This window comes from Dasypus novemcinctus, chromosome 3 (genome assembly GCF_030445035.2).
Source record: "Dasypus novemcinctus isolate mDasNov1 chromosome 3, mDasNov1.1.hap2, whole genome shotgun sequence".
Taxonomy (NCBI): Eukaryota; Metazoa; Chordata; class Mammalia; order Cingulata; family Dasypodidae; genus Dasypus; species Dasypus novemcinctus.
Window position 1 is genome coordinate 103476560 of NC_080675.1, and position 13480 is coordinate 103490039.

Here is a 13480-nt window from a genome sequence, read left to right on the forward strand (position 1 = left end):
CTAGGATGTACCTTTTTTCATTGAACTCACTACAGTATGTTGGGATGATGTCTTTCCCTGTTTATCCAAGCCACTTGTGAGCTCCTTCAAACTATCACCTGCACCTGGCACAATGTCCTAGCACAGCATAGCCTCCCAAAAATATTGAACCAAACTTAGGTAAGCCCTGTAGAGTTCTGAAAGGAGTTCTGAAAAAGTCAGGGGACACAGAGTTTTGCAATGAGAAAGAGTTACATTAAATGCACTGCTTGTTTGGCTTCTACAAGGGTTTAGAGGTCCACAAAAGACAAATTTGCTCCCATCGTAATTTGGTTAATCTTGACTGGTGTCTTAGCTCTGAAAATGGGTAGTCTCTGGTTCCACAAAGATGAAGAGAATTACCCTTAGTAATTACAAAAGCATGTCAGGGACAGACCCAACCCTAACCTCATAGTCTTATTAGTGTTCCCCTTACCAAAGAGACTAAGCCTGCTTCTTGAGGACAGGGACTGTGTCTCATACATCTCTTATGTTCTTCAAAGTTTAGTGCAGAGTCTAGCACCAAAAAAAAAAATAATAACTAACAATTATGTAGTGTTTACCATATGCCAGATAGTCTTCAAAGCATTTTATAAGTATTAACTCATTTAATCCTCACAACAACCCTATGAGGCAGAGACTTTTTTATTATTGTTCTATTTTACAAACCAAAGGAGTTTGTGTGACTTGTCCAAGGTCATGTAAGTCCAGAGTCCATCCTTTTAAATAATATGCTTTACTGCATCTACATTGGAGTATGGATAAATCTCTCCCTAGACCATATTTTTATAGTAGATTGTTTGCACCTCCTAGGTCAACAACAAGGCACGATCTCGCCACTAGAATGGGTCATCCATTTGACTTTTATGCATCCTCAATTCCTACAGCACAGTATTACTTGCCGCGCCGTAGCAAGGCTGCCTTGCGCACCTGTGACCACCAGGGGGCACGGTAGCCACGCGTCTTCTTCCCCCGCCGCCGGCCCGTCCCCTGTAGGATGACGTTGGGCGGAGCCTGCGAGGCGCCCTGAGGGGAGGTATCCCGGCGGGCCGCGCGTGCGGCCGTATTTGAATGGCTCTGAGTGGGGCCCGGCTCGGAATCCAAGGACTCCAGGCTGCGGGGCGCGGTTCCTCAGCTGAAGGGCTGAGCTGAGGGCCGCCGTACCATGAGGCGCCGGTAAGTGACGGCCGGGTCTGTGCTGTCCTGCGCCCGCCGCCGCGCCGGCGGGCAGGGCCCCTCCAGCCGGGCCTAGACGGCCCTGGGCCCACCGGCAGGCCCGCGGCGGCTTCCGCTCGGGCGGGCCCGCGGCGCGGCGGCCGGGCTTGGGAGTCGCCCGGGCGGCGGGGCGGCAAAGCCGCCGTCTCCGGAGTGGGGGCCCCAGGTCTCTGCGGAGCCCCCTCCCTGGCCGCCGTGGGGAAGGGCCGAGTCGCGGGCGCTGGAGGCCGTCGGGACGGGTTCGAGGGGTCGGGACCCGGCGCGGCGCGGACAGAACCCGCTGCCACTTACTTGTCGTCGGGTAGAGCCGACGTCTGCCCCCGGAGCAGGGAAGGACGATCGCGCTGAGGCAGGTTTCCCCGAGACCTTGTAGGCCCGGCGGCGGCATTTCCTTATTTTCTGACGGGTCCTTGGTTTCCTGACAGATGAGCATTTGTTTAGTTGGATAAAAACTTAATATAACAGCATAAGAATTGCTGTTTGCAACTTTTAAAAACTTCATTGTGTTTTCTAGAAAGTTGTTCTCTAACAGTACCTAGGCTTTTACTACGCTCTTAAACTGGCTTTAATATGGAGATAAAGAGTTGATTTGTTTTCTTGTGGTTTATAAAGTTCCTTGAAAACAGAGGTGTCTGTCAAGTTTTTGTGTTTTTTTTTGTGCAAATTTAAGAATACTTGCAAGAGAAATTATTTCTGTAAACCAGTTTAACTCTTCCAAAAATTCTGAGAAACTAGTTTACCTAATAGCTTACACTATGTAAAATAGCTTATCCTGCTTATTTTTAAAACAGCTTCAGGCTCGAATCGGAACTTTATACATTGAGGCTTTTACTAGTCTAATAACTAGTATTGCGATCATAATAATGGTTACTATTTCTTGTGTGCCTTCTATGTGCTAAGTGCTGTTTTGAAAGCTTTGCTTTGAGACAGATGCTATTATTATCAACAAAGAAACTGAAGCATAGGAAAGTTAACTTACCCAAGGCTGCACCGCTGACAACCATGGGACTCAAGCAGTGTGGCTCCTGGCCTTCAACGACGCTGCTCTTCTCCCTCCATAATATGCAACTTTTTAGTTTACAAAGAGCTTTCATTTCATTTACTTCTCTCAACCCTGCTGATATAGTATGTGTAAGAGTGTGCTTTTTGTGTGCACATACATACACACACTATTTAAATTTTCTACTCTTGTTGACCATACTTAAGTTTTATGCACTGAGCAATAAAATCCATTGAGTATTATAAGATAAATGAGTTCAGAAGGTTGGTACTTGTGTAGTAGAATATAGTCTAAATAACTTTGTATCATTTTTAAAGTGTAGAAAATAGAAACCTATGTATTTCTTAAAATATACATTTATTTATTAAAATGTCATTCTAAAAATTTATTGAATGGTTACTTTGTACTCAGAATGGTTATACCTAATAGCTCCAAGACAAGAAATAAAATTCAAGAGCAAAATCACTTCATAAGAAATCAGCATTTTACACTTATTTTACCACAGAGTGTTTATAAATTTCTTTCATCAGTTATCTAGTTTTAGATTGCCTGTGTTCCGTGCTTTTGTTTATCTTTATGTCCAGCAGAGTTAGGCCCTGTTAGTTTTACAAAAGAAATGTGCCAGGGCATCAAACCTGAAGGTTAACCTAGTGAAATATAAGGTTAACCAAAAATCTATATAGTCTTCTTCATTAGGATATTCGGTGTATGTGGGACTGACTGGAGTGAATCAGTAAAGCGTCTGCAAGGAGCTGACAAGGAGCTGATAGTTGAAAAATCCATATGGAAAATTTAATGGAGAAGTGGAAGGGAAGTTTAAACGAGGGAACAGTGTGTTCTAAGATTTGGAATTGGGAATGAAAATGATGTTTCTAGGGAATAGTAAGTCTGGTGTATTTGGAAAGTTTCTGTTAAGGAAAAAATAGATTATATGCGGCAAGACTATGAGGAATGTTGTGTAAGACTTGCGCTTCCATGAGGTTTAGGGCTGATGCATGTAAGTAGAAAGAAATAATTTTAGGCCTTTTAAAACTTTTAAGTCAATGGTTCTCAACTGGGGACTATTTTGCTACCCTCTTCTCTTCCTCCCTCCTTCCTCCCCATACCCATCATTGGGCAATATCTAGAGACATTTTTTGTTGTCACAACTGGGCTAGGGAGTGCTAGTGACATCTAATGGATGCAGGCCGGGAATACTACTAACATCTTAGTAGGACAGCGCCCCATAAGAAAAAACTACCCCAAATGTCAGTGCTGCTGAGATTGAGAAACCTTGTTTTAAGTTGCTTGTTTATATGGCTAGCCTTTGCTTTCTTCTGTTGTCTTAGGAAAATAAGTATGAGTAATTAATTTTGGCAGCATAAGTACAGGCAGTATTAAAGTTTGGGAGAAGTTGGTTTAAAGACCTCAGGAATGAGGCTGTTTGGAATCCAGGAAGAGGGAAAAGGCAGCATGGAGATAGAATGGGATCAGTGAGAGTGAACAAGTAGTGGTAAAACATTTATTTAAATAACATTTTTTCTAAATTTAAAAATAGTTTATTGTAGGAAATTTAGGAAATGTAGAGAAAGTGTGAGGAAAATAAAAATCGCTTATAATCCCTTAAGCAGAGAGAACAACTTAACATTTTTCTGCTCTGGTTCTTTTCAAATCTTTTTTATGCTGACAGCTACTTTCCTTTTTATAAAACTGAGATTATACATTTTTCTCAGTTTTGTTTTGTTTTTTTGACTCAGCATATCATGAGTGTTTTCCATTCTTTGAAAAATGTTCTTTTAATGGTCATTGTATTCTTCTGAAATTGGAAATGTTTTATGCTCTGTTATTCAAAGGAGACATTTTGAAGGAAGATATATTAGAACACGATGACTGATTATAATAAACAGTGGAGGTAAAAGTCTATGGTATCTCTGAGGTTTTAAATCTGGAAGCTGAAAGAATGGTGGAAATGAATTGAGTTCTCATGATAATTTTCACCGTAAGTGTGTAAACTGCCATTCACAGAACTACACAAGATTCCCCCCCTCCCCCCCACCCCCCTCCCCACAGGATAACTAGCTTTAGGTGTTTTAGAAATCTAACTTGTTATACACATCCCAGGGTAGTTGGCAGGGCTTTTGCACATTTAAGCTTTAAAGCTTAATCATATTTCACACACAGGTGGAAAGCCTAACTCTTTTAGAGTGGATCCTCCCTACCATTCCAGTCTTCACCCCAGCTAGTATAATTTCTAGCTGGAATGTGGGGGGAAAATAGAAATAAAACAAACCTACCCTAGGTTGGAAATATTAAGGCAGTAGAATGTGGGTATTTTGCTATATATATATGTTATTGACATCTCACAGATTCTTTGGATAAACAGATGCACTGATCAGAAAAGGCCCATTCTTATAAACACTAAAAAGAATTTGGTTCTTGTGTGTCAGAGAACACAAATACAGTTTTTTGTTTCTAATGCAGGGTTTTCTTCCTGGTTTAGCTGGATCCCTTAAAATATATATGTGTGTGTGTGTGTGTGTGTGTATACATACATATATATATATATATATATATATTTTTTTTTTTTTTTTTTTTTTTTTTTGAGTTACTAGGGCTGGGGATCAAACTTGCAATCTCCTGTATTGGAAGCTGGCGCTCAACCACTGAGCCACATTGTCTACCCTGAGTTGGTTTTTTCGTTTGTTGTTTGTTTTTTTTTTGTTTTTTGGAGGCACCAGGAACCAAATCTGGGACCTCCCAGCTGGGAAGCAAGTATTCTACTCCTTAAACCACATTCACTCCCCTCACTCCCTTAAAATAACTAAATCATTATGTTTTACAAATGTGGAACAGGATGCAATTTCTGATCTTGGACTGTAGGCACTTAACCAAACTATCAAGCTAGCTAAGTTGATGGTATATTTGGAATAGTTTTCTAGAGTGTGAGGGTTCTTGCAAACATGAGTGAGTACTTAAATGGGGGAGGTAAAAAAAAAAAAAAGAACTTGTCAGTTTGAAAATCACACAGTTTAGCTTTCTGTAATTAAAGTAGGGGAAAAATTAAGAACCCACCAATAGCAGGAAAAAGCAAGAATCTCCTTGGGTCTGGCATTTGATGAGATAGATATTTATTTACTATATATTTCCATTATTTTTCTATGGCAAAGACCTAGGAGCATGCATATCTGAAGCTAGGTAACTGCTGTCTGCAGGGCTGTTGGCCGTGCCCCAGACGTATGTGGTATTGGTCTGTTCCCACAAATCTTTATCCCAGTCTTCATCTCAAGGAGGGCACTGTCATGTGCTCTCAGCCTGATCTTTTGTCCAAGATTCCTGGTTTGGTTGACAATATCCTGCTCAATACAGCTTTTATCACCATAGCTTGAGATATGATGGCTGATTTCAGCCTGACGAAGCTGGTAGTGGGCATTGAAGAGTCAAGTAGTCAATTTGTTTGCAACATCAGGATGATTTTTTTTCTGCACTTGATATGATAAGGAAACCTGCAGGCCCTGATCTGATGGTTTTTTTCATAGGGGCATTGCAATAACTTTTCGGGGTCCCGGGAATTGATGTATGTTTCTTCCATGTTGGAAATGAAGGAGCCAAATCCAACTACATTTCCCTAGTACAAAATAGCAGTGAAATGGACACATTATGCAAAGCAGTCAGATTTGGGGGCTGAATTTGTTGGAAGCAACTGGTTAAACACAACAGAGCTTGAGGCCCTTGTAAAAGAAGTGGTTCCTTCATGGTTTTTTCCTTGGTTGAGACTCTTCCCATAGTCACCTTCGTCCCACATCAGCACCCCAACAACCCACAATATGAGGACCCTTCATGTCTGTTAACTTACATTCTTCCTAAAATGCTTACAATTACTCTTCCTATGATTTTTTTTTTACACCCCCCAGCTTTTTTTTTTTTTTTTTTTTTGCGTGCTGTCTGCTCTGTGTCCATTCGCTGTGCATTCTTCTGTGTCTGTATTTATTTTTATTTATCCCCTCCCCGCCTTGCGGCTTGCTTTGCTGTCTGCTCTCTGTGTCTGTTCACTGCACACTCTTCTGCATTTTTGCTTGTCTCCTTTTTCTGTTGTGTCACCTTGCTGAGTTAGATCTCTGTGGCACTTGAGGGCTGGGCGGCATGCTGTGGCACCCGGGCCAGCGGTGGGCAAGCCTGCCTTCACAAGGAGGCCCCAGGACACGAACCCAGGGCCTCCCATATGGTAGGCAGGAGCCCAACTGATTGAGCCACAGCCACTTACACTTCCTATGATTTTTAAAAACTGTCTTTGTTTTTCAGTACTGAACTTATTTTTCAGTTCTTCCTTAGGAAGCCTTTCCCGTTTTGAAAAGGTTTTTAAAAATATATTTTCTATTAAAATATTAAATATGATTCATTTGTTGCTAATGAATCTTTACTGAGAGATTAGTTTTGGTTTTTTAAATGTATAGATTGTTGTATTTTTACAAGCAAGATGTGGTTATAACTCTTTTGGGGGGGGAAGAGGAATTATCTTTAAAGCTGCTTGTCCAGTGACAGGATGGCTTATAACATCACCCCAGTCACTATTGCATTTTATCAGTCATCATGCTTATTGACCTTTTTTAGTTAATTTGCACTTTCTGAGAAATATATTTAGAGATGGAAATTTTTTTAAGGAGCCTTAAACCTACAAATGATTCTTTTACTGGGAGCAAACACTTTTCAAATAGGATAGGGTCTAATTTACTTTCATTGCTGGCTCCAGTTGCTTTGTTTACTATTTGTATCTCATCTCCAGGTATCTCATTAACAGCTTATATCCAGCAACCTTGGAGAAGTTTTTTATCAAATTTCCCATGCTTGTTTTTGGGGTATGATGAGGGTAGAGATGGGAGAAAGGGTATTCTGATAGGTTCCCTCTAACCATCTCCCTTTTCTTCAGTTTTTTTTTTTTAAAGAAATTATTTATTTCTCCCTCTCCCCCTTCCCATTTTTTGCACTTGCTCTCTGTTCTCTGTGTCTGTTGTGTTTCCATCTTCTTTTTTTTTAGGAGGCACCAGGAAACGTACTCAGGACTGCCCATGTGGGAGGCAGGTACCCAATGGCTTGAGCCATCGCTGCTCCCACTTGTGTCTTTCATTGTGTTTCCTCATTATATCTCTTCATTCTATCATCTCATTGCATCATCTTGTGGCGTCAGCTTGCCACGCCAGCCTGTCACATCAACTCACTCTCTTGTTCGTCTTCTTTAAGAGGCACCAGACACCAAACCCAGAACCTACTGTGTGGTAGGTGGGTGCCCAACTGCTTGAGCCACATCTGCTTCCCTCTTCAGTTTTACACATTGCTGCAATTTCTTTTAGCTTAAAGAAGTCACTCAGGAACCTACCACATATGTATGAGTCATGCTTATTCTAGCATCTCCTCCTCTTCCTAGTATCTTAAAATGGGCACCTTGTTAAAGTGGGAAAGGCACTAAAACTAGAAGTCACAGTTCTAAGCCTGGCTTTCCTCTTTGTAATTGATTCTTCTTGGACATGTCCCTTAACTTTATCTGTAAATTGAAATGATCTCCAGAGTCCTTTCCAGCTCTCAAATTCTATGAACCTGTGAAGTATTTGCTTTTCAAGAGTGATTACCTCTGGGAAATCTATTAGTCTTTCATATCTCAGTGTCCACCACAAATAGATTACTTTAAGGCTTTTGTAAAAGCTATTTCCATATGGTAGGATTAGGGAAAGGACTGTAGAGAGGAATTTAAATGCCATTAGAATATAAACTGCAACAGGGCAGGAATCTTTGTTTTGTTTTGTTTTCCCAATGCCTTGAAGAGTAATTAGCGTTTTTTTTTTTTTTAGAGATTTATATATTTATTTTACTTCATTTTATTTAATCCTCCCCCCCTTGTTTGCGCTTGCTGTCTGCTGTCAGCTCTCTGTGGTGCCACGGGCCATTGGACCAGCTTGCCTTCACCAGGAGGCCCTAGGAATCAAACCCAGGGCCTCCCATATGGTAGATGGGAGCTCAGTTTCCTGAGCCACATCCACCTCCAGTAATTAACTTATAACAGGTACTTAGTATTTGTTGAATGAGTAAAGGAATGAAGAATTGGGTTGTTGATGGAGAAAGACAAGCTCATTGGATAACTGCACAAATGCTCTGAGTACTTTGAAAGAACTCAGACTATTAACCAACTAGGTTGCAACGCAGTCACTCCCACAATATAAAAATACCTCATAGTGGTAATAAAGCATCCATTACTTATTTGGTTGCCTTTCAGAAGTATTAAGCAATTACTGCCTTGACTACTCATAGTCAAAGTAGTTTTGTCCATCACCCAATTTTGTTTTAGAGCCAGCTTGACACTCTAGTATGCCTTTTACTGTTATTTACAGTAACCTATTCCCTGCCATTTTCCTATGCAAACCACAAAAATCCTACTAACCCCTGATGAAGACAATCACAAGATATTCAACATATGTGTTATGACAACATAGTAATCAGAATGTCAAGTTCTCAACATAACTTACAAAACACAAAAAGAAACAGGAACAAATGTCTCATTCATAGGAAAAAATATTTGGCAGAAATCATTCTTGAGAATGGTCATATACGAAGCTATTACTCAAAGACTTTAAATCAACTCTGTTAAATATGTTCAATGAGTTAAAGGAATCCATAAACAAAGAACTAGAAGAAATTAGAAGAACATTGCCTGAATAAAACAAAGATATGGACATCATGAACAAAGATTCAAACAAATTTTGGAGATGTAAAGTACAGTCATTGAAATAAAAAAACTCATTAGCCAATTCAGCTGTAAGAAGAAATGATATTGGGATGCATATGACAATATGGATGAACCTTGAGGACGTTATATTGAGTGAAATAAGCCAGGCAAGGACAAATACTGCCTCACAGAGATAAACTCTAGCATATAGGTTACTAGGAGATAGAATGTGGGTTGAGAATGGGAGCTGATACTTATTGTGTATAGAATTTTTAATAAAATTTATTGTAAAAGTGTGGAAATGAATAGAGTTGATGGCAACACATAATGAGTATAACTAGCACTGCTGATTTATAAATGTGAGTGTGGCTGAAAAGGGTAGTCTATGGATGTGTCAATTGAAAGGAAGCTAGAGGATAATCTAGGGACACTAACTGATTTTGGTGGTGGATGAAGATTGTGGTTAATAGTATAAATATAACAACATTCTCCTTTCACAAAGTGATAAAAACATGGTGATACATGGGGAAATTACAACCAATATAACTTGTGGATGATAGTTAACAGTAATATTGTTGTATTTTTGCAGCAATGGCAAAGGATATATATCATTTCTAAGGGACAAAAATAGGAGGGTATAGGAGCAGAAAGAAGACTGAAGCAAAATGAACATAGCTTGAAGGACCTGTGGGGTACCATCAAGTATACCAACATATGAATCTTTGGAAAGAGGCAGAGAAAGGGATAGAAAAAGTATTTGAAAAATAATGGCCCAAAACTTCCCAAATGTGAATGTAATGAAAATAAAACTTAGATGGAAAAAAAAATGTACATGTATTGGTTAAAATTTGATTTTTTTATTTATTGAAGATTCATGGCACAGCAGTTGACATCTAGCGCTCTTGGCCTTCCTCTTTTGATCATTCTAATTCCACATCTGCCATATAAATAATCTTCAAGAGCAGTTTTAAATCATGTGATTCCTTGGGAGCAGGTGTAGCTTAGTGATTGAGTGATTCACATGTATGAGGTCTATGGTTCAATCACTGATACCTCCTGAAAAAAAGAAACTTAAAAAAAAATCATGGGATTCCTATACAAAGCTTCTTATAAGCCTGTTTTGTCTACAAATTGAAGTCTGCATTCCTGATCAGCATTCCGGGACTTCTACAGTTTAGCCAATCTACCTTTCTAAGTCAAGTTTCCTCTGCAGTGACTCGAAGTCAATAATTATCTATTTATTTATTGAAAATTGGTACAGAAAATAAGAAAAGAAAAAGCACAGTTACTCTCACCTAGAAAGTTCGTTTCTAGATGAGGAAAGGCTGGCAATGTATTTCTCAAGAATTCTATATAGGGAGCATTCATTGTTTGAGAGAATTATTAATTTATTGAAAAATAACAGGGATGAGAATCCTTAAAATGTCATGTAGCAGTTTTGTTTTGTGTTTTTTTTTTCCTCACTCTGTTGGCAGACCTATTTGGGAAACATAAGTAATAATCACAAGACTGTTACAAGAAGAATTGAGGAAATTAAGGATATATATTAAGTACCATCATTTTATATTGCAAGTGACTAGTACTGGGACTAAATCATTCTGTGCCCACAACATTGCTGGTATGTTTATCAGTCTGGATAGGCTACATTATGCTGCAATAACAACAACAACAAAAAACAAATGTCAGTGGCTTAACGGTTTATTTCTTCTCAATTCATGTTACTTGTTAGTTGACTGGAAGTTCTACTCTAGGTTATCCTTGTTCAGGGATGTGGATAGACAGAGCCTTAACTTTCTGGCTTCTAGCTGTCTACCATGATAGAGTGGGGTGAATCACACAAACTGGGTCTTTAAAGGCTTCTGTTTATATTTCATTGACCAGAGCAAGTCAAATGACTTCAGGGTGGTGGGGAAGTGTGAACTTACCATGTACGTGAAAGTAGAACTGAAATATCAGCACAGTTCTAATGTCCACCATAGTTGGAATTTAAATGCCTCTAGAATATAAACTCTTTGGGCACTCTCAATTGATATTTTTGTATATTTTGTTACTGTTATCTCCTAGCTGCCCGTTATCTTTTATGGTTGACATAGTCTTTCTTTCGCTATGCTCCTTCGTTCAGCATTTATTAAGCACCTACCATATTGCCAGCCACTATTTTAGGAACAGTGATCATGGCCTGTGCTCTTCAGGAGCTTACATTCTGTTGGGAGGACACAGACAATAAGCAAATAAGCTAATTTCAGGTAGTAATAGGAAGAGAGAAAGGGAACAAAAAGCTGCTATACAAAATGATTAGAGGTGAGAATGGGGTTACTCTTGATTAAGTAGTCATGGAAGGCCTTTTGGGAAGGTAACATTTGGACTGAGAAGCAGCAGCCCTGTGAGTTGTGGGGGGACTATTTTTAGCAGGAAAAAAATGGCCATAAAATGTAAATAAACTTGGTGTATTAAGGACAGAAGCTCAGTGTGGCTCGAACATTTAGGAAATTGATAAACTCTAGAGCAGAGAAGGTGGTGGATTGGTCTAGGATGATGGTATTGGAAATAGACATAAATTGTTTAGAAATATTTTATGGAGGGAGAGAATTGAGATAAAAAAGGAGAACCAAAGATGCATCCTTTGTTTTGGGCTTAAACAACTGTGAGGATGATGGTTCTATTTACTGTGTGAGGGACAGTTGGGAGGAGCACATTTGAGAGAGTGGATATCAAGAGTTCCAATTTCAATATGTTAAATTCAAGTATAGATGACTAGTAGGCTGTGGGAGATGTAGGTCCAGAGTTTAAGGTCAACACTGAAGCTAGGGATTTAAAAATTTGGAATTACAGTTAAGTCTTGGAGCTAGGAATCCTTTTATCTCCTTAAGGCAGTGTATGATTTCTCTGCTGGAGAAGGAGGTGTTCCCTAAGAGAGGGGCATTTTCAAACGTCAGCATACACTTTGATTTCAGCCCAAGAGAGAGTGCACTGTAACTGATAAGGATTTGCTATAATCCTCACGTGTTGGAGAATAAGAAGAGTTAAGAACCATTGAGGGGAAACGGACTTGGCCCAGTGGTTAGGGCATCCGTCTACCACATGGGAGGTCCAAGGTTCAAACACGAGGCCTCCTTGACCCGTGTGCAGCTGGCCCATGTGCAGTGCTGATGCGCACAAGGAGTCCCGTGCCACGCAGGGCATGGGAAGCAGATGCTCAACCACTTGAGTTATATCCACTCCCTGATGGTGAGAATTTTACAAGAGAAAAATCTAGAAATCATAGATGATGCATTATTTTTAATTTTAGGTTAAAATGTTTAAGCTATGTGTGTAAAAATTTTTTTAATGGATCCTCAATTTAGATTATTTTGACCAAACACCACTCTCAATCGCATTGTGTGATATATTTCATACAATGCATATATTTCAAGAGCTTTGTGGTCATATATATATATTTTTGCCTAGTAATAGTTTTATCTAATGGAAATAATCAAGATATATATAAATATTTATATATATGGATGTTCATCACAGTGTTTTCTGTAATAGCAAATATAATAAGGAGTATCCATGTGATAAAATACTATCTGTGCATTTAAAACACATTTTCAAAGTCTCTTTAATATGTATGAGAATATTTTACAATGTTAAGTGACCAAACAAACCTATAAGACACATAGGAGGAGAAGCACCAGAATATAATTGGTGGTAGAATTACTGGTGATTTTTAAGTTTAATTTTAATTTATTTTAAAGTAAGTAATACTTGTGTGATACACAAAATTTGATATAAAGGGGACATAAACTAAATTTAAAAATTCTCCGCTACCTTGGTGTCCCAGCTTCATGGTTCACATCCATGGAAACATTCATTGTTTGTTCAGGGTAATTTTTAATGACAGAGATAATTTTTTTTCCATGTTTATTTTGATTTTTTTTCCCCTTTCATGCAGCCCACTTTATCCTGTCCCAAATCCAAGGATATAAAATGAGAGAGGAAGGGACAGGACGTAGTTTTTCTGCACATATTTGTTTTTGGTTCTCTTTGTGATTTCCCTTTTCCCTGACCTTAATTACTTTGTTGAGAGAAAGTTGACTACCTCTACAATCGTTAAAGGAAAAACCACCTCCAACTCAAAGGAGAGAGGAGCTATTTTCCCTATATTGTTGTAGAACATTGCTGTAAATAGCCCATAAATTAGCTTTACTTATTGAAATAGTCTGATATCCTATCTTTTTTTTTTAATGTATAGAAAAACAGAGGATAGTATAATAAACCTCCCATACACCTGATACCTAACTTCCAACAATTATACATGGCCAGCCTTGTTTCATCCATTCCCTCTATTTTAGTGCAAACCCCAAATGCCGTCTCATTTCATCCACAAGATGTATGCATCTCTAAAAGAATCTCCTTTTAAAAAAAAACAAAAAAAACCGTTTGTATTAATCAGCCAAAGGGGTGCTGGTGCAAAGTAACAGAAATCTGTTGGATTTTATAAAGGGTATTTATTGGGGTAGCAACTTAAAGTTACAAGGCCCTGAAGAGTCCAATTTAAGGTTACTTCCTCAATG

General features: G+C 39.0%; 1 protein-coding gene across 1 annotated transcript in view; it reads left to right on the forward strand.

Moving 5' to 3' along the window:
• The first annotated feature begins 1020 nt into the window (after window positions 1-1020).
• KATNBL1 (katanin regulatory subunit B1 like 1) overlaps window positions 1021-13480 on the forward strand; it is a 49987-nt gene continuing 37527 nt past the window's right edge. Inside the window, exon 1 of the mRNA XM_004455348.5 lies at window positions 1021-1194. The gene's annotated coding sequence lies outside the window, so the exon portion shown is untranslated. The remainder of the gene's footprint in view (window positions 1195-13480) is intronic.